The sequence below is a fragment of the Lepidochelys kempii genome, chromosome 5, assembly GCF_965140265.1.
Source record: "Lepidochelys kempii isolate rLepKem1 chromosome 5, rLepKem1.hap2, whole genome shotgun sequence".
In the NCBI taxonomy this organism is placed as follows: Eukaryota; Metazoa; Chordata; order Testudines; family Cheloniidae; genus Lepidochelys; species Lepidochelys kempii.
Window position 1 is genome coordinate 116718520 of NC_133260.1, and position 18391 is coordinate 116736910.

The 18391-nt window shown below is 43.0% G+C and overlaps 1 protein-coding gene and 1 long non-coding RNA gene across 3 annotated transcripts in view; one reads left to right on the plus strand and one right to left on the minus strand.

Annotated features, from left to right (window-relative positions):
• MOB3B (MOB kinase activator 3B) overlaps window positions 1-14494 on the minus strand; it is a 158302-nt gene extending 143808 nt beyond the window's left edge. Inside the window, exon 1 of one of the 2 annotated variants that reach the window (XM_073345567.1) lies at window positions 14048-14494. The gene's annotated coding sequence lies outside the window, so the exon portion shown is untranslated. Of the gene's footprint in view, window positions 1-13543; window positions 13633-14047 lie in introns of those variants that run through there. The other variant, XM_073345566.1, reaches the window with a different exon arrangement.
• Window positions 14495-14574: 80 nt separating this feature from the next.
• LOC140911779 (uncharacterized) overlaps window positions 14575-18391 on the plus strand; it is a 34932-nt gene continuing 31115 nt past the window's right edge. Inside the window, exon 1 of the long non-coding RNA XR_012159121.1 lies at window positions 14575-14649. This is a non-coding gene — a long non-coding RNA (uncharacterized lncRNA). The remainder of the gene's footprint in view (window positions 14650-18391) is intronic.

Genomic DNA, 18391 nt, shown 5'->3' on the forward strand with positions numbered 1-18391 from the left:
TTGCCCCTGATTTATGGCTTAGGGTTAGTTGTTGTAATAGGCTGCAATTTGCCTTTGAGGAATTTTAATCTACTAGTGGAGAAAAACCCTAAATCTTTGTTCTCTTTAGTTTCACTGCGGCATTTTGATTATTTCAGCTTTAAAGGCCCTGCATATCTTAACAACAGGTGAGAAAAAGAGAGGGAATAAGGTAAACCAGTGTCCAAACCTCATCCTTCACCTGCAGGACACTAACAGTGCGCTGCATAATAAATAATAATGCTCAAAACCCAGCTCTTATGCTTTTCATCAGTGGATCTCAAAGCACTTTACAAAGGAGGTCGGTATCATTAGTGGAGAAACTGAGGCACAGAGATGTGAAGTGTCTTGTAAGCCTGGAGTAGAACCCAGTTCTCTTGAGCCCCAGTCCAATGTGCTGTACACTTTACCACATTGCCTCCATATGACCACCTCCTAATGGAGGAAAACTAGAATCATCATCAGCAATAACAGGTATACCAGACTGGCCATAGGAGCTTTAAGTACTGTAATCATCAGACCCCTGATATCTAGATGACTAAGCCAACCCATTACTACCTGAAGAACAGCCTATCTTCCCGTGTCTAAAACCTTTAGTAAGAACAAAAGGCCCACGCTGAAATTAAATCTACACTTGGTCACTTTTCATTTCCAAGTGTGTTAGTGATGGTTTTTTGCTACTTAATTCAAACAGTTCCTTACCCAAGGATTTTGTGATTACTTTTAAGGTACTACTGCTGTGAAAGCTGATTCCCCCACACTCCTGTAGCATTCTGTCCTCCAAACCATAATACACCTTATTCTCCAGTCCAGCAGCACGGCCAGTATAAAAAGTTTGGGAGCAAATGCCATTTCCAATCCCACGAGAGGGTTTTGTGTTTTGTGTCATGACTTAATGTACCACAGAACTTTACTGAGCTGCAAGAATGGACAGAATACTGCATTATGCTATATCTGAGTGACCTTTCAATGGCAGAGAGCTATTTCAGGACTTTACAATTCAGAGATTCCTGCAGAGGGTAATTGTCCGGGGAATAACCTGAAACAACTACTATAAAAGATGTATCTTTGCATGAATCTTTTCTGATTGTTATAAGAACACAAGCTATATTACATACAATATATATATATATTACTGGAGGAACTAGATGGGAAAGGGGAACTGATAATGGTCTACAGAGCCACGATTAAACCACAGAAAGAACGAGGAATACTTGTGGCACCTTTGAGACTAACAAATTTATTTGAGCATAAGCTTTCGTGGGCTAAAACCCACTTCATCGGATGCATGCAGTGGAAAATACAGTAGGAAGATATAGATATATATAGACATAGATATATACGTACATAGGAGAACATGAAAAAATGGGTGTTGCCATACCCACTATAACGAGAATGATCAGTTAAGGTGAGCTATTATCAGCACAAGGGAAAAAAAAAGAAAACCTTTTGTAGTGGAAATGGGCCATCCTGATTATCAACAGTTGACAAGAAGGTGTGAGTAACAGTAGGGGAAAAAATAAGCATGGGGAAATGAGAGCCAGGCCAGATCTTGGGAGACAGGCCAGTCCTCGCTTACAGACAGCCCCCCAGCCGAATACTCACCAGCAACCACACACAAAACACTGACCCAGGAACCTATCCTGGCAACGGGCTTTGTTGCCAACTCTGCCCACATATCTATTCAGGGGACACCATCATAGGGCCTAATCACATCAGCCACACTATCAGAGGCTCATCCACCGGCACATCTACCAATGTGATATATGCCATCATGTGCAAGCAATGCCCCTCTGCCATGTACATTAGCCACACCGGACAGTCTCTACGTAAAAAAGTAAATGGACACAAATCAGACATCAAGAATTATAACATTCAAAAACCAGTCGGAGAACACTTCAATCTCTCTGGTCACTCGATTACAGACCTAAAAGTTGCAATACTACAACAAAAAAAGCTTCAAAAACAGACTCGAACGAGAGACTGCTGAATTGGAATTAATTTGCAAACTGGACACCATTCAATTAGGCTTGAATAAAGACTGGGAGTGGATGGGTCATTACACAAAGTAAAACTATTTCCCCATACTTATTTTTCCCCTCCCGTTACTCACACCTTCTTGTCAACTGTTGGAAATGGCCTATCCTGATTATCACTACAAAAGCTTTTTTTTTCTCCTGCTGATAATAGCTCACCTTAACTGATCACTCTCATTACAGTGGGTATGGCAACACGCATTTTTTCATGTTCTGTGTGTGTGTGTGTGTGTATACATATCTTCCTACTGTATTTTCCACTGCATGCATCCGATGAAGTGGGTTTTAGCCCATGAAAGCTTATGGTCAAATAAATTTGTTAGTCTCTAAGGTGCCACAAGTACTCCTCGTTCTTGTTGCTGATACAGACTAACACAGCTACCACTCTGAAACCTATTAAACCACAGGTAACCTGTTCAAATTTGACCCAGGCCAGTAGTGGCTGAAAAAGTTATCATAGCATTTCCATGGCATCTTGCCAGGCTTCAGTGACCAACATGCAGCAAGTTGATGGTGATTTTGGTTTAGCTCCTAGCAGATGATCACTTGCACCAGCCACCTTTTACAGCAGTTTCCGGGGACATGCCAAACACTGGATGGTCTCAGAGTTAACTAGAACCTCTCCCCTTAGAGACACAGTGACAGCGTGAGAAAACTCACACCAACACTGCCCTGTGTTGAGGGTGGAGGATTTCCCCCATTCAAATGGGTCAATCCAGTCCCCTCAGGAGCACTACACTCACAAAAAAACCAAAACACAAACAAAAAAAGAGGAAGGCTGCCTATTATGAGTAACAAATGATAACTGTCTCACTCCTAATCCAGATCACAAAGCTGTCTTCCTTAAACCCTAATACTTTTTCCCCACAGTTGCCAGAGACCAGGTACTGTAATCAGCACTACACCTCTGAGTTGCAGTGTCTCGTCTGTATCTTCACAATCTCATAATGTCTTATTGTTAATCACCTGCCCCATATAAGTTTGCAAAGTGATGGGGTGGGGGTGGGAGGAGAAGAATATCAGTGATATAATTTATGGCTTGTGTCCAATCATAGTAAGTAGGGTTTATGTATAAACACAAAAAGATTTTCAAACCCAGGGAAGTAAAAATTTACGAAATGGAAAATATTAGTGGTTGTATTTTTATGCATAAATGTAAATAATAAACACTTTAAAGTATACAGTCATTTGCAATTAGCTCTTTAAGAAAGACAGACTATCTAACCGTTTCCTTGAGCCAATTCTGCAACATGAAGTCAAGTTTGGAGAAATCAGGCACAGCAGTCTTCGCCTCCATACAATTTCTGAAAAGACTTGCTTGGTACATGCACATATATGCATCAGATGCATATATGTCATGCATACCCCAAAATAAATGACACATACACACACACCCCTAAATACATGCATCCAACGTGAAACAAATGCAGACACAGGAAATGGTCATTGCATTTTGCCATGTTGCATTCTATTCTAAAATCTGCTCTCACGAGACACTGTCTACAGCTTTTCTTCGGCCTTTTTAAATAGTCCTGAAATTTTATATCTGAATATTTGTTACCTGACAACGTGCTAAGAGATATTCATACCTCTTTTGTACCATGTAGGTCAAGATGTATTTGTTCCTGCTAGTATTCTTGTTGTTTGTGTAAGCTCTGGCAATGTGCGCGGTGCTGTACAATACACTAAACAGAGACAGTTCCTGCCCCAAAGTGCATACAGCCAGCTAAAAGACAGCCACACAGAGAAAGAGAAGGTGTCCTGGGAAATACAGAAGTGAAGGAACCATCTCTTAAACAGTCCTGATCTTTGATGCACATATATCATGTTAATATTGATTTACAAAATGCAATAACTTAAGAACTGGTTCCAAGGACAAAATGCTTTGTAATCAATAGATCTGCAAATGTGTGTTAATCACTGAACAGTATGTTGACTGTGTTACTCTGAAAAGAGTATTTTAAGCAAATCAAACCACTCCATACTCACACAGAACTTCCATTGCGATCAATAGGAGTTTCACCAGAGTAACGAGCATCAGGTCACACGGGCAGAGGCAAGCCAAGATGATACCGTGCAGCAAGTTTTGCTCTACGGCCTTAGTGCCTGGTATTCAGCATCTCTCTTTGTAACAAAGATCCAAAAATTGCTTGAGAATATAGACAAGAAATTATTCCCCTTATCTTTCTCCTAGGTATCTAAGGGTTTAGAAAGTGTGGGAGCGTAAGAGAAGCTGCAAACCAGCTGCTGAAAACTCCCAGAGCTGGAGCCTTCAGAGAGAGACGTTCAAATACACACTGGGTTTGCTGGGAGGATAAAGGATGCCACAAGAATCTCCCGAAACTCACGATCATGTGCCATCCTATCAAGCAGCTCTGCTGTCACTGCTCATCTTTCCAATGGACTGGAATGAAAAGAGGGATAGTAACTCAAGCCATGTTACAAACCAAGCCCTACCTTTACATTCCATACAGGACCAAACTTGAGACACTGACCTGTCAAAACAAAGCTAGAGAAAGGCAGGTTCTCAGCTGGTGTGAACTGGTGGAACTACACAAATGTACATGAATTGAAAAATCTGGCCCAGAAGCTTACTTCCTGCTGTAGTTTTATTTTGTCCTTTTGCACAAACTCACTCTAATATCATGTACAATCGCAATAATCAGTGGTGCAGCTGGTCAGAATTTTTCCATTGAAACATTTTTTAAATTAAAATTCTTTAGAAAAAATCCTTTTTTTTAAAAAATTTTTGGTTTTCAGGCAACTACAACAAATATTTTAGTATCTATCACAAATTTTCATGGTAAAAAACCCCAACATATCCCAGTGAGCTCTCATAGGTGCCCAAATACAGAAGAATTGGGTAACTAACATGTAAAATATTTTTATTTACCTCTTCTCACTTTTTAGTGAACAAACACAACCCCTGGCTGAAATCTAGTTTTTCAAAAAGAAAAAAAAAAGGGGGGGGGAACTGTTTGTGTCAAAGGGTTTAAAAACTTTTTTTTTTCAAAATTTTACAGTAATTTTTTTTACACTGAAAATGCTAACAAAATTATTATTGAAAGTTTATTTAAAACTTGATCTTCAGGTCAATGCTTAGGTAACACTTAAAAAAAAAATTCTATTTCACAAATTCCATCCCGAAAGGAAAACTGTTGCCAAATTTTCATGAATGATTTTGTTTTCAAAAATGGTCATTTTTCAATGAAAAATTTCATTTGAAAAATTTCAAACCCAGTGGATCCCAACTTGCATGCTAATGCTCATGTGTATTTCCAATTGAAATAAACAGGAGTGGCACATGCACATTTCTGGGCATGAACACACACAGTACATTTATTTGATTTGCACTAAATTGTTAACTACAGGGGAGCATTCAATTTTGGGATGAACTAGGCCCTAGGGAACGGACCTGACAGTCAATTAAATTTTCAATTCATTTTTCTCCTTGCCCTCCACCCAGTTTCAACAGCATTCAGTTAAATGAGCTCCCGGAATGCTCCCCTGTAGTTAACACCTACAAATTCCCATAGCTGGTAACCAAACTCCAAGGAGACGAAATCAATAAGATGCCTCATCCTGTTATCCATCTGTGCTTTACTAAAGTTTTGGTTAACTTCTGTCCAGTGATTTTTGGTACCAATAAACAGAGACCTGATCAAAAAGTTTTAATATGTTTAGTGTAAAAAACCAGACAAGTTTTTAAAAAGAACAGTTCAGTCCAAGAGCTATAAAAACCTGCTATGCTGTATTAGAAAGAGAAAACACTATCTTAACTCAGCCATGTGAATGGCTAAGTGTAAGAGTCTAATCCAGCCTTCCTTGCGCACCCAAAACAGTCATTGATTTCAATTCTAAGTAGTGCAGCATTACGCACTTGGTCCCCACATGAAGGGTAATTAAAGCCAGACTTTGTGACCCAAAGAAACTGGGGTAAGGGCTCTGAACTGCAGATTGAAGATTTCTCTCAGTTTCAGAATATCATGGCAGCCTGGAAATTTGTAGTAGGCTGATTCTGCCCCTGCTCAAGCCAATGGAGTTTCACCATTAACCTCTATAGATGAATGTGAGTGTGCAGCAGAGGGAAGAAAAACATTAGATTAATGCTTCAATTACCACTTGGAAGCAAGGTCAAAGGTGAGGGAGGGACAAAAACAAAAACACAACCACCACTCTGAGCAAGAAACCACTGAAGATCTGGGAGCAAACGGTATGGAAAAAGGCTTTACTCCAAGCATCCTAGGGAGAGGACGAGAGGATGGGACATGTTTGGGATCTGATTAATCTGTTATAGGATAATGTCTATTATCTGTCAACAGTATATTACTTAATATCATACTTTTTAAAGAGGGGTCAAAGGTGGTGGTAAAAATGCCAGACAATTAACTCATTAAACAGAAGCCTCAAAAGCATTAAAAAAATGAGAAAACCACCACAACTCCTCGAATACGATTAACACAACTGTCTCATGCAGAATAAATAAATTTAGAGTCATGGAAGAGCAACACTGGAGTCCACAAAAGACATTTAACAAACTCTATCCTGGCTTACAGTTCTGCAGAAAGACAAGGAGAGATGGACCGACAACTTCATCAGCATGATCACCTGGGCTCAAAGACATTTCTTGCAAATTTCTCTTGGGCTGGTGTTCTCTAACAAACTCTTATCCTCCACCAAAATCTTATCTCCATACTGGCACTTCCTACAAGCCAACATGAACCAGAGCAACTTATACCTCCTGTGCAGAATGGGTGGGCAATTTCCTGTGCAGTGTCTAAATGAAAGGACAGACTTCAGGTTCCCCATGGCCATTCTCAAACCTAGAGAGAAGGTGAATATCGTAGTGACAATCCATAAGATCTTGCATGAGACCTTCAATTTATTTAGCAAGAATCTTCACGCTGCCTGGAATACAACATGCATAGAGAAATTCCAAAATGGACTTCATTGACAAATCAAGCAGCTGGAGACATGTCTGGGTGCAGAGACGCAGAAGGCAATAGACAACTCAGGAAATGAGGTCCTACAGAGCACTCTGAATGTGAAGAAATACTTCCAAAGAATCAAAGATTTCCTAAAAGAGAAGCACTACAGCCACTGTTCCTGGGAACAGTATTTCTATTTATTGACCATCTCGTTTAAAAAAAAAAGTAGAAATTAAAGGTAATTCCCCCCCCCCCCTTGGACAGAAAGTAGCAATTTCCCACTTAAAAAAAAATGTAAAAGGTTTAGGGGCACAGTTTCAAAAATATCATGCCCCCATAATTGGGGCTAGCTTTCCAAGAGTTCAGCGCCCGTTTAGGCAGCTAAAATGAAATGGCCAGAATTTCAAAAGCACTCAGCATGCAGCAGTTCACACTGCTCTCAGTGGGAGCTGAGCTCTTTTGAAAATTTGGCCCGAACAAATTTATCCTAAATATAGGTGGAGAGTTTTTCAAGAGTGCTCCTGGATTCTCTCCCGGAGCTGGGAAAATGTTTTATGTGCATTTCACTGGGTGTATCAACTGTTTTATGGCTTTTAGCTATTGTTACCTTTTATCATTACACTGATTTTGTTCTTTTCAGAAATATAGGGATTTCTTCATTAATAAAAAAGAAGAAGTCTCAAGGGCACACATGTCTGAGTCGAGAGGACAACACACCTTCCTAAAGTTCTGGTATGGGTTACCGAGATCTTAGCTTTGTCACATAAGAAGATCTGACACTGTACCAGAATTTTCTCAAACTGATCGATTAGAATATTGGAAGGGCACAACATATACAAAATAAGAAAAGCTCAAGAGTATTAGCTGGCAGAGGTTCTGACCTAGAAGATTAGTTTGCAGCTATGATCATCTACTTTCAAATGCACCCGTCACTGTAATCTCTAGGGTTGTTTTCTCCCTATTTACTACAGCACATTCCAAAATTGGTACAGATTTTTGGATGCAATGGTTTACACCAATACAGAAGACTAACAAGGAAGTTTTTATTTATACTGTGTTCATTTATGTGGTCAAGTTTACAAATAAAGACAATGGCCGTTTTAAACAGTTCATACATTGGCACTAATGTAATCAAATCTCTCCCACCCGCCCCTTTTTTCTTACATAGATCAAACAAATAATTGTCTTCAAACATCAGTCAGATTATTCGCCATTCAAGAGACCTCAGGGCCCATACACAGTATTCAAGGAAGGACTACATGGCTTTTAGATCTGCTCAAGATTTTCCTCTCTGACTGTATAACAAAAGATCTCTAAATATGCACAGTTCTGAAAGAAAATTAAAATCAGGCCAGAGTTAAAAGTTTCCATGAATTTAAAGAATCTGGAGGGAAAAAAAAAATCTAATATCTTTTGCCAGTCAGGTTTAGAAGTGCCGTTATTATTTCACACCTGTGCAGAGCTGTGGAGATTTTTAGAGCAGTGCAGGAGGTTAGTCACTCATCTTCCCTTCACCTGAATGGAAAACATTCACTGCTTTGAAAAAAATTTCAATCTTTAATTCTGGACAGAGAATGCCTATTAAGATGGGTGTCGCTTCTGTGGGCAGGACTATGCCTGCCTAGGTGTGAGAGAATGGCAGTGAGGAACCACTTAAAAGCAGCAAGATCAAAGGAAAATTTAGTATTACATGCACTGCAGTTTAAAACCTTTCCAGATTAAAATGATTAATTAAAAAGAAAAAAAACAACACTTTGACTAGTGTTAAACAGCTCTATGGTGTTATATCATCAAACTTAAGTACATGAGCAATCCCATGAATGAGACTATTCATGTGCTTAAAATTAGGCATGCGCATAAGTACCTTACTGAACTGGAACCTATGTGCCTGAGGTTTCCTTGTGTATACTGTACCATACAAGATATATGCAGGTCATATCTATATATTTAGATATATGCTGGACATATCTAAACCTCTGTGCTTAGACTTTATGCTGGACATATATCTGTAGTTGGACTATGCAGGACATCTGTATTTTAGCCTAAGAAAAGCAGGCAACATGCAAAGCACTTTGTAGAAACTACAGGGTACAACCCTGCCAAATTTACTTAGGCAGAACGCTCACTGAAGCCAATGGGTACTTTGGCTGTGCATGGACTGCACCACTGGGACCACAGACTGTTATTAGAGACTGTTAGATTAGATTTACTGTTTTGGAGAAATACTTCTGTGAGATTTAAAGCAGCTCTCTGCCTGCTAGTCTGTTTTCTCTCCAAGTGTGACTTGTCTTTGTTGTGTCACTGTATACAAGATATAGCTCTCATTCTGGCAATGAGACTCAGAAGCTGATTTAGGTTTATATTGGCACAAGAACTAAGAATTTAGCTACACTCGAGGTTTTTCCTGTTGAGTTAATGGATTGTCAGGTGTCTTGAGGTAACTACAAGTTCATAAAGGCTGGCGTGTCCTGAACAAATGTTTGTGAAATGTCCACTTTGGCCTTTATAAACATGTTGGCTACCTTGAGTTATAAGGTAAAAAAAAATTTAAAAAATAGTGTAAACAAGACCCATGTTAAAGATCTCCTCTCTGGAAGTCCGAGTTCATCCACAATGGGGGCTTTACAGGCAGCTGTCCATTCCTATGGAGAGAGTTTAATTGCCTGAGATCCTGGAGCGTGTGTGGACTTCTCTTCTTTGAGGTTACATAGTGTAACTCTTAAACGTTTATTTTTAAAGGAGCACTTTCAACTTAAATATCACATATACTAGTAAAAGTGTTTAACTCTTCTGTTAAAAACAACATCTAAAAATTACCATAATTGAAGAATCAGAGAAACAAAAATATTTCTCTGTTTATTCAGGGTGGGTTTTTTCCCTTTGTGTATTTGACAGCTGAGTGTTGACCACCTCATTGATTCCTCCATCAGTCATTTCCCCTTGTCGCTTGTGTGGCTTTTTCCATCCAGCAACATGGAAAGTAGGTCATTTATTTAAAAAAAAAAAAGGAAATTTTGAATGCAAAACCACAATTGGTCAGAGGAATCCAGCAGCTGAAACTTCTTTTAACAAGTGTTTTTTTCCAAAAACTGACCACATTTCCAGATGACAGTATCCCTTTAACTATGACATTGCCTGTGCATTTTGCTGGATTATTGGATCAGAAAGAAAGAATAAAACAAGGTATTTTTGTGAGAAAACGTTATACATCTGGATTATTCACTATTAACATTTAGACCATTCTGTATCAGGTCCATAATGACAAACATTAATTTAATTATTTTGTTATTTCAAAGTGATCCAGGTATTGCATGAGATGGAGCAGATGGACCGCAACTTTCTCAGTACTCAGCGTTTGCACGACCTTTATATCTGCTTATATTCATTCAGATATTTCACAGACTTCATTAGGACTTGGATACTGTCACTCGTTTGTGAACACAACAAAACAAGTTAATAAAAGGTTTCACTATTTTTTAAAAATCTACTACAGTAGAGAGTGACACATTTTAAGGCAAGAAGGGGCCCATGATGACGAGCTAGTCTAACCTCCTGCTTTAACCGGTCCACAGAATTTCACTCACTGATTCCGGCATTAAGACCGATAACTCGTGGCTGATCTAGAGCAAATCTTTTAGAAAGGCATCCAATCCTCATTTTAAAACTTTTAGGTGATGGAGAATTCACTACCTCTCCAAGTAAATTATTCCAATAGTTAATTGCCCTCCCTGTTAAAAAATGTGCACCTTATTTCTAGTGTGAATTTCAGTTTCTAGCCATTGGATCCTGTTTTTCCTTTGTCTGTTAGATTAAAGTCCTCTGCTACCAGGAGGACAAGTTCTACCCCGACCTATAATTATGCTGGTGATTTCTACAAAGGCTAGAGATGTATTTGAAACATTCTGTTTATTGCTACCCTGGGCCTGCGTTCATAATCCTGGGTGAAAATGACCCACGCTGTACACCCAGGTGTCAAGTACACTTCCCAACAGCAGCGGATTCTTTATGCCCCACTCAGAGGAAAGTCAGGTGGTCACCAGGGTTGGATAGCTGCGAACTGCAGTCAGGACTCCATAGGAACCATGCCAGCAGAGGCTGCTCCACGCATGGCAGCTGTCCTACCCTTCTCCCAACTAGCACTAGGCCACTTCTAGACTCTGTCGGCCCCTTGCACAGCACCTACCCCCAGCAGTCTCACTTCAGCAGCTCTGTGCCTGGAGCTCTTTTAATACTAATAAGAGCTACTATAGGTTTGGTGAGTAACCAGAGCAGCTAACAGGAACAGCAGCACCTTTGTTCAAGTGTCATTTAAGAGTCGGTAAAATTATCTTAAAATTCAAGAACCAACTTAAGAAGCATTTGTGAATTATGAAAAAAAATGAGAAATTGAAATGTTTGTACAGTGCTTTTCACAATGGAGCCCTGATCTTGGGTGCTACCCTCATACGAATAATCATTATCTGATTAGGAAAGTTTTCCCCACGTCAGGCCATCTACCGTTGGTTGGTTTATAACCAAAACTGATGATTGAACCTGTTCTCTGCATTGGGCCATAGAATTCAGGGTTAAACGCTGATTATTCATCTCTCAGCTACTGATCCAGGCTCCAAAAAGCCTGCAAATCTGGCCTGTCACACTAAGATTCATAAGGAAGATTTTAATCCCTTATTTCATCACTCAGTAAAAATCATTCTTCATGAGAGAGCGATCATTTAAAAACACCACTCGGAGAAGGAGTCTGTCTCCAAACGAGTAAGACTTGGCAGGTTGTCTGTACTACGCTGAAGCAGTAAAGGCAGCCCTGGTAGTAAGTATTGTGCAATTTCAAGTTGTAAGGGAGTTGTGCCTGAAAGCTGCCAAGGAGGGGTGACAAGTAGGTCACAAATCCCTGGGCTTGGGGGCTCCTTCCCCTTAGTCAGTGTTAGCACAAAAGCATGAGAGCAGCTATAATAGGAGTTCACTCATTTGAGACTCCCGCCTTGCAATTTCAGAGCAATCCACAGAGAGAGGGCTGGGAGAAAACCACCAACCAGTGTTAAGCACGGAGGGGAAAAAAAAAATCAGGATCGCTTTGCTAGCTATCCTCCTCCTGGTTCCCTTATTCCACTCTGCCTTCCTGTAAATCCTCCCCTGGAGTGGAACCAGACACTCCCCTTTGCACATGGCTGGAACAACAGGATCAGATGCACACACTTGTTGACCGCTTTTATTTTCATCTTCATTCGCTTTCAGAGGCATCGATCAAAACCACACGAGCCATGTCCCCAGTTGATTCCCCAATCCCCAAAAGGCAGTAAAGTGGCAGCCACTTCCCCTAAGGGAAGCCAAGCAAACTCCCACAGGCGCTGAAGGAAGGAGTCATGATCATCCACCAGCACAAAAGACCTGCCCTGCTGAGCAGCACAGCAAGAAAAACTCCCATGGCATCCAAGGAGCAGGAAAACACGCTTTGCCGCTGGCTTACCGCCCTCCGCATAATTTACTATTATACCTGCCTTGGGTTCCAATTATTTCCCTTTTGCTATTTCAACCTTTTGCTCTCAATCTCCATCGCAGCCTCCCAGCCTCTACAGTTGGATGCAAACAAAAGCCCAGGCATTGTTTTGTTCTGGTGGGTATCCCCCCCCCCCCCCGCTCCCTTTTTACTACGAATGCCAGAGACTTTAAAGGACAGCCAAGACCCTGCTTGCCTGGATAGGGGTAAAGATTTGCCCTTTAATAGTTTCGTTAGCCTAGGCTGCTGGGGAGAAAGGGGAAAACATCAAAGCAAACGAGCAACGCGATTTTCTAAAAATTCTCTTTCGCTGCATTGAAGGGAGGGGCTGCGAATCCAGATGTTTGACAGCGGTTGCCCAGCGGCTGGAGCAGCCTTCCTAGTCCCCCACCCCAAGAGAAATCAGGATTTAGTTGGCATGCAGCTGTCGGGGGGTGGGGTGGGGGAGAAGGAGGTCTCTTTAAATGCAGGGTGGGGCTAAGGAAATCAAGCGAAATCTCCACGTTACTTTCCTCTTTTTACACACCAGAAACCCCCCCCCCCCCCATCCATCCATCCATCCACACTATTGCCCCCGCCGCCGGCGGCGGGACCAGGAGCCAGTGGGTGACGGAACACACTTCAGCAGCCTGCGGCGTCCAGCGCCCACCCCATCAGGTCCGGCCCCGCGGGAAGAGCGGAGCAGCCGGGGGCAGCCCGCGCAGGGCGGCGCGGGTCCCGGCCCCCGCCGGAAAGCGCCTTTCGGCCCTCAGGCGGCAGGGCCGTCCCGGGAGGGAGGTGACCCGAGGAGAGGGAAGCGGCGCCACGCCAAGCTGCCCCCGGGACTGGAAACCCCACGGCACACTGCGGAGAACGAGCCTCCCCCGTCTTTTGTCAACTTCTGCCACATGGTTGCACAGCCATTCAAGGGGAGGGGAGGGGAGGGGGGGTCCCGTCCGTCTTTTCTCCTCCCCTCCCTCCTTCCCCAGGCGTGGCCGAGCCCAGCTGGGGGCGCTCGGGTCCCGGGACCGGGGGGGGGGGGGGGGGACAAACCAGCGGGATGAGCGACCTCCGCGCGGGGTTTTTACCTTCAAGCCCTGAGCCCGGCTGGCTCCGCCCGCTGCCTCCCCTCTCGCTGGCTCCAAGGCGTCTGCCTCACGGGGCGCAGAGATCCCGCCCGCCCCGAGCCGGGCTTCCCCCCCCCCGCCCCACCTGCCCCGAGCCGCGAGACCAGCAACCGCCCGGGACCGGGGCGCCCGCCTGGCGCGGCGGAGCGTGGGGCGGGCAGACACGCCCCCTGGCGGTCCCCGCGCGGCGCTGCAGCCCCTGCCGAGCTGGCCGCGGCGCAGGGGACCGTCGCCAAAGTTTTCAGGCGGCGCGAAGAGGCGGCGGAGAAGCAGAGCCGGAGCTGCGCGGGGGGGGGGGGGGGGGGGGGGGGGCTCAGCGCTGAGCAGAGGTGCGGGAACACGCGTTATAAGGGGGCCGCTGAAAGCGGAAGCTCTGCACGGCCCGGGGGGGGAGGGGTGGGTGGGACGGCTGTTACTGCCGCTCGCCCTGGGGTGCTGCCGCCGCACCCCCAGTAGCACCCTTACCTCCAGCACCTACACCCCGAGGAACCTAGCCACCCTCCTGGCTCCGCCCAGCGGGCCAGCTAGGCCAGCGGCTTCAGGGCCAAAAGTCACCCCCGACGGCAGGTAGGGGAGCACCGGACTCCCTGGAGAAGCCGGCTTCGCAGAATGGGATCAGTGGAGAGCTCACGGACTCCTAGAACAGACCCAGACCGACGGACAGCGACTCCCTCCCGCTCACAGGCACCCCTCGTCCTCCGATTGCAGGAGACTCGCGCGGCCTGGGATTGATCCTCCTGGAGCAGGCTGAGACCCCAGTAATCTCCCATGCAAGGCTGGCTCTTTTGCGCACACAGCTCCCCCGTGCTTGCGCTCCTAACCGCGCCGGCATCTGCGATAATCCCAATCCCTGGTTGCTGACCAACAGAGTCTCTCTCCTTTCCACAATAATTTCAGCAGCCTAGAGTTACCGCCCACCACGTTTCTTTTACAACCTGTTTTGTTTTACTCCCCCTTCCCCCTAGCACAAAGAACAGCCCACACTGGGGCATGCAGGGAAGAATTTTTGACATGGAACAAAACATTTTCTCCTTGGTATCCGACTACCCAACTGCAAAACAAGCAAGGTCAGATTTATTTTTTAAAAAAAAAAACCTGTATAATCATTAACAAGGCTTACTAAGAAATTTATCTGCAGGGGGTGGCTTAGGCAGCAAACCCATGACTTCTTTGAAACTAAAAATGTAACAGGCAGCAGAAAACCTGTAACCATGAAAGTCTTTGACAGCAGCCCTTTACAGAGACCAAGCCTTGGGTTTACACACACACAAATTGTACTATTTTAACCATATTAGAACAACCTCCTCTAACATGGATGCTTTTATACCAGTATAAAAGTGCTTATTCCTATCAATCTTATTTCAGTTCTATTTGACTCAAATTAAAACAAGTGTTTCATTTCAAATCATTTTGTTGGAAACAAAAACCTGGAAAATTTCATACTATATAGAAAATGGCTTTCAAAAAGCCATTTTTTGTCACAAACACCCTCTTCAACCAGCTCTGACCTTACAGGATTGGGCCCTTAGCACTCATGGAAGGTGTTAGAGTGACTGCCATGGGAACTGAAATGCCTTATTTATCCACAGAACAGATACAGCATAGGCAGGAGCAGGCAAGCATCTCTAACTGTTCCTCTGAGGCACCTCATTTCCTCACGTGGGAGAAATCACTAGTAGGAGAGAAAAAGAGTGAGAAAGTCCAGTTGCTGATGCCATTCAATCCTTGGTTTCCCCGCTAAAGCAACCAGCAATAGAACTAATGCTTATTGTGATTTTAGTATTGGGACACTGGTCCATCAGAAACTGTGCTGAGGCCATTCATTGCTATCCTGTAGGTATCCAAACAGATGTTAGTGGGAAAAACTTCCAATCTCTACCAGCATTATCCTGGTTTAAACCACTAATTTAGGCACCTTTGAAAATTTTAGCCTCAGAGGCTGTGTAATCTAATCATCAATCTTTTGATTCAATCAGCACCTTTTTTTACTCTGGTTATTATATTCCCAGTCCGTGCAGGGTCTCATCTCTTCACGTGCAAAACGGCCACTAAAACCAACAGGTATGCATGCAGCAAGTTTGCAGGATGAAGTTCATTGACCAGTAAAATAGAAATCGTGCATACACAAAAGTTACAAGCTAAGGGGTTACTAGAGTTGTTTTGTTTTTGAGAGAACAAGTTCCTCTGGTATTTGAAGACAAAGGTTTAAGGAATTATTGGGATACACCCATGCCAGAAGTCACCTGTATATTGGCTCACCCAAAATCAGATCCTAGAGTGGTTTTCAAAAATTATAAAAAAATTGAACCACCTACTCAGGCACTTGCACATTACCCATGTTATCCGAAGCCAGATCAAGAACCCTTGACACAAGTGATGAAGGATGATCTAAAAATGCATCAGGTTAGATTGATAGAAACAATCTTGAAAACCATGTTATGATCTGAAGATTTGCTAGGGCAGATGGGGCCTTTGAACACAAGATTGTCTGCTTTGTACTTCACAGACATTAAACTATATCAAGAAACTGATATCAAGAAGTTATTTTTGGTATCAAACTGGAGCCCACAGAACACAGACTGTAGACACAGTTCTTCTCTGCAACTTCAATCCATTCTTGTTCTTGTGGTAGTAATCACAAATAGCTGCTAGTGGTGAGCATCTATCTGTTCACTTCACACTCTTTCAAAGTGTCTTACAATACTTGAAGGAGATTTCACTTTCTGAGGTAGAAGGAGCATAGCTTTCTACTGACTGGAATAGGTGTGCAGATCTTACCTGCTCTGATTTAACAATGCCCTGGTCTGGCTGGGCTCATAGAGCTGCTCCTTTAGCTCATGCAAGAGAGGCCAGAGTCAAAAATCACAGCGTAAAGTTCATTTACTTCTGGGGAGTTACATCAGGGATTGCTGTATTATATTCCCTGTTCTATATGTATGGGGTTAGCTGTGATATGTGTCTGTCATCCAAGGTATGGGTCTCTCTCTCGCTCTCCACCTTAAAATTGCATTTTAAAATACGGAGCTGAAATGATTGATTGTCATCTCATATTGGTGTTTTGTCAATAGTAGTTCATGGGGAAACGGAATGTCATTTACGGCAGCATTGAATTGATGGAGATTACTGTTCAGTTCCCAATGGGGATAAGTGCTGCAAATAATTCCTCCTTTGAGAACAAAATTCTGAGTTTGCTTTTTCTCCAGCTGTCTCCAGTAAATGTCACATCCTGATATTGGAAGGGACTGTGTTAAGTTTGCAGTGAAAGATAATTTTGCAAGATGTGCTAATGATATTTCCATTACATTAAAACCTAGAGACCTCCTCCCTTGTTCAGGCTGATAGTCTCGGTGCCATCGTCAACAAAGAGACATAGAACACTATCAACACCACAAGGATAGCCATTTTTTGTCATGCAATTCCTTACCCATCCCTTGAGGTGCCCAATTAGGAGTGCAAGTCTAGGCAAACACGATGTTCTTCCAGACTCCGCACTCTCCAGTCTGCCCAGACAGCAACACCACACCACAGAACCCTGGGAAACCAAACCTGCGAAGGGCTGTCCTGACACACAGCCATTTCCAGCAGGTCAGGTGACCCATTGTGGGCATGAACCAGAGCCTCCAGATGTCAGTGGAAAGACTCCCATTGATTTCAGTGGATTTGGGATCCAGGTCCAAGACTGGCTTCCTTTGATACTATACCCTGCAGTAAAGGACAGGGAAAGGGGTGTTTCTCGGGCTATATATCCGGAGAATGAAACCTACAACTGGGGAGCATAGGGCAAAGTCTAGTTACAGATAAGCAAAACTGAACGGAGCTTGTTTTAGCCTAGTGAGAGAACTTAGTGAGTTCAGCTCGCCTTGTGCTGGGTGAAAGGACATTTTCAGCTAGCTCTCTGAGCCATATTGTCAATTTCGTTTATCCTATCCCATTAATAGCTGTTGCGATAAACAACCACACACAGTCCTATATCCCAAGCACACCTATTGTACTAGGCAAGCTAAAAAAGTAATGTGCTTTTGGACTTGAGTTGGTGACAATATGGCAATCTAATCTAAGAAGCCTCAGAAACGATGGCTAAACTACAGAGTAGAAAAATCATGCTCATGCATCTTGTAACCTCTGCTGTAGCAAAATTGGGTTCTATTAGCCTTTGACCCACCACTGTGGACAGGGCCCAACGAATCTGTGAAACCTAGGTACAGGACGCGAGGGCATGGTTCTAATGCCCCATCTTGAAGCAAATCCATGCTTTAGCCATAACCAAGTTTTAAAAACACTTACCTAAGTTTTAAAGTCTTGACACTTGCTTATGTGCCTAAAATTACACATACTTGGATGGTCTTTTAAAAAAAAATGGATTTAGGCCCCGTTTACACAAAGTTGCACTGGTTTAACTAAAATCAGATTATAAATTGATTTAGTTCAATTGGGATAAACTGTGTGAACACACTCAATTCAACTTCAGCTTTACTTCAGTATTGATTTAGTATTATTTTAAATTAGCATGGAATCAGTTTAAGATGAGGCCTGTCTAAATCAACATAAACCAGGTTTAAATCAAATTGAGAGTATCCACACAGGAGTTTGCATTGGTTTAACTAAACCCATTAAAAAACCAATTTTAGTTCAACTAGGGCAACTCCGATGCCTGACTCTAGGTGTCCATGTTTAACATGTTTCAGAGTAACAGCCGTGTTAGTCTGTATTCGCAAAAAGAAAAGGAGTACTTGTGGCACCTTAGAGACTAACCAATTTATTTGAGCATAAGCTTTCGTGAGCTCCAGCTCACTTCATCGGATGCAAAAC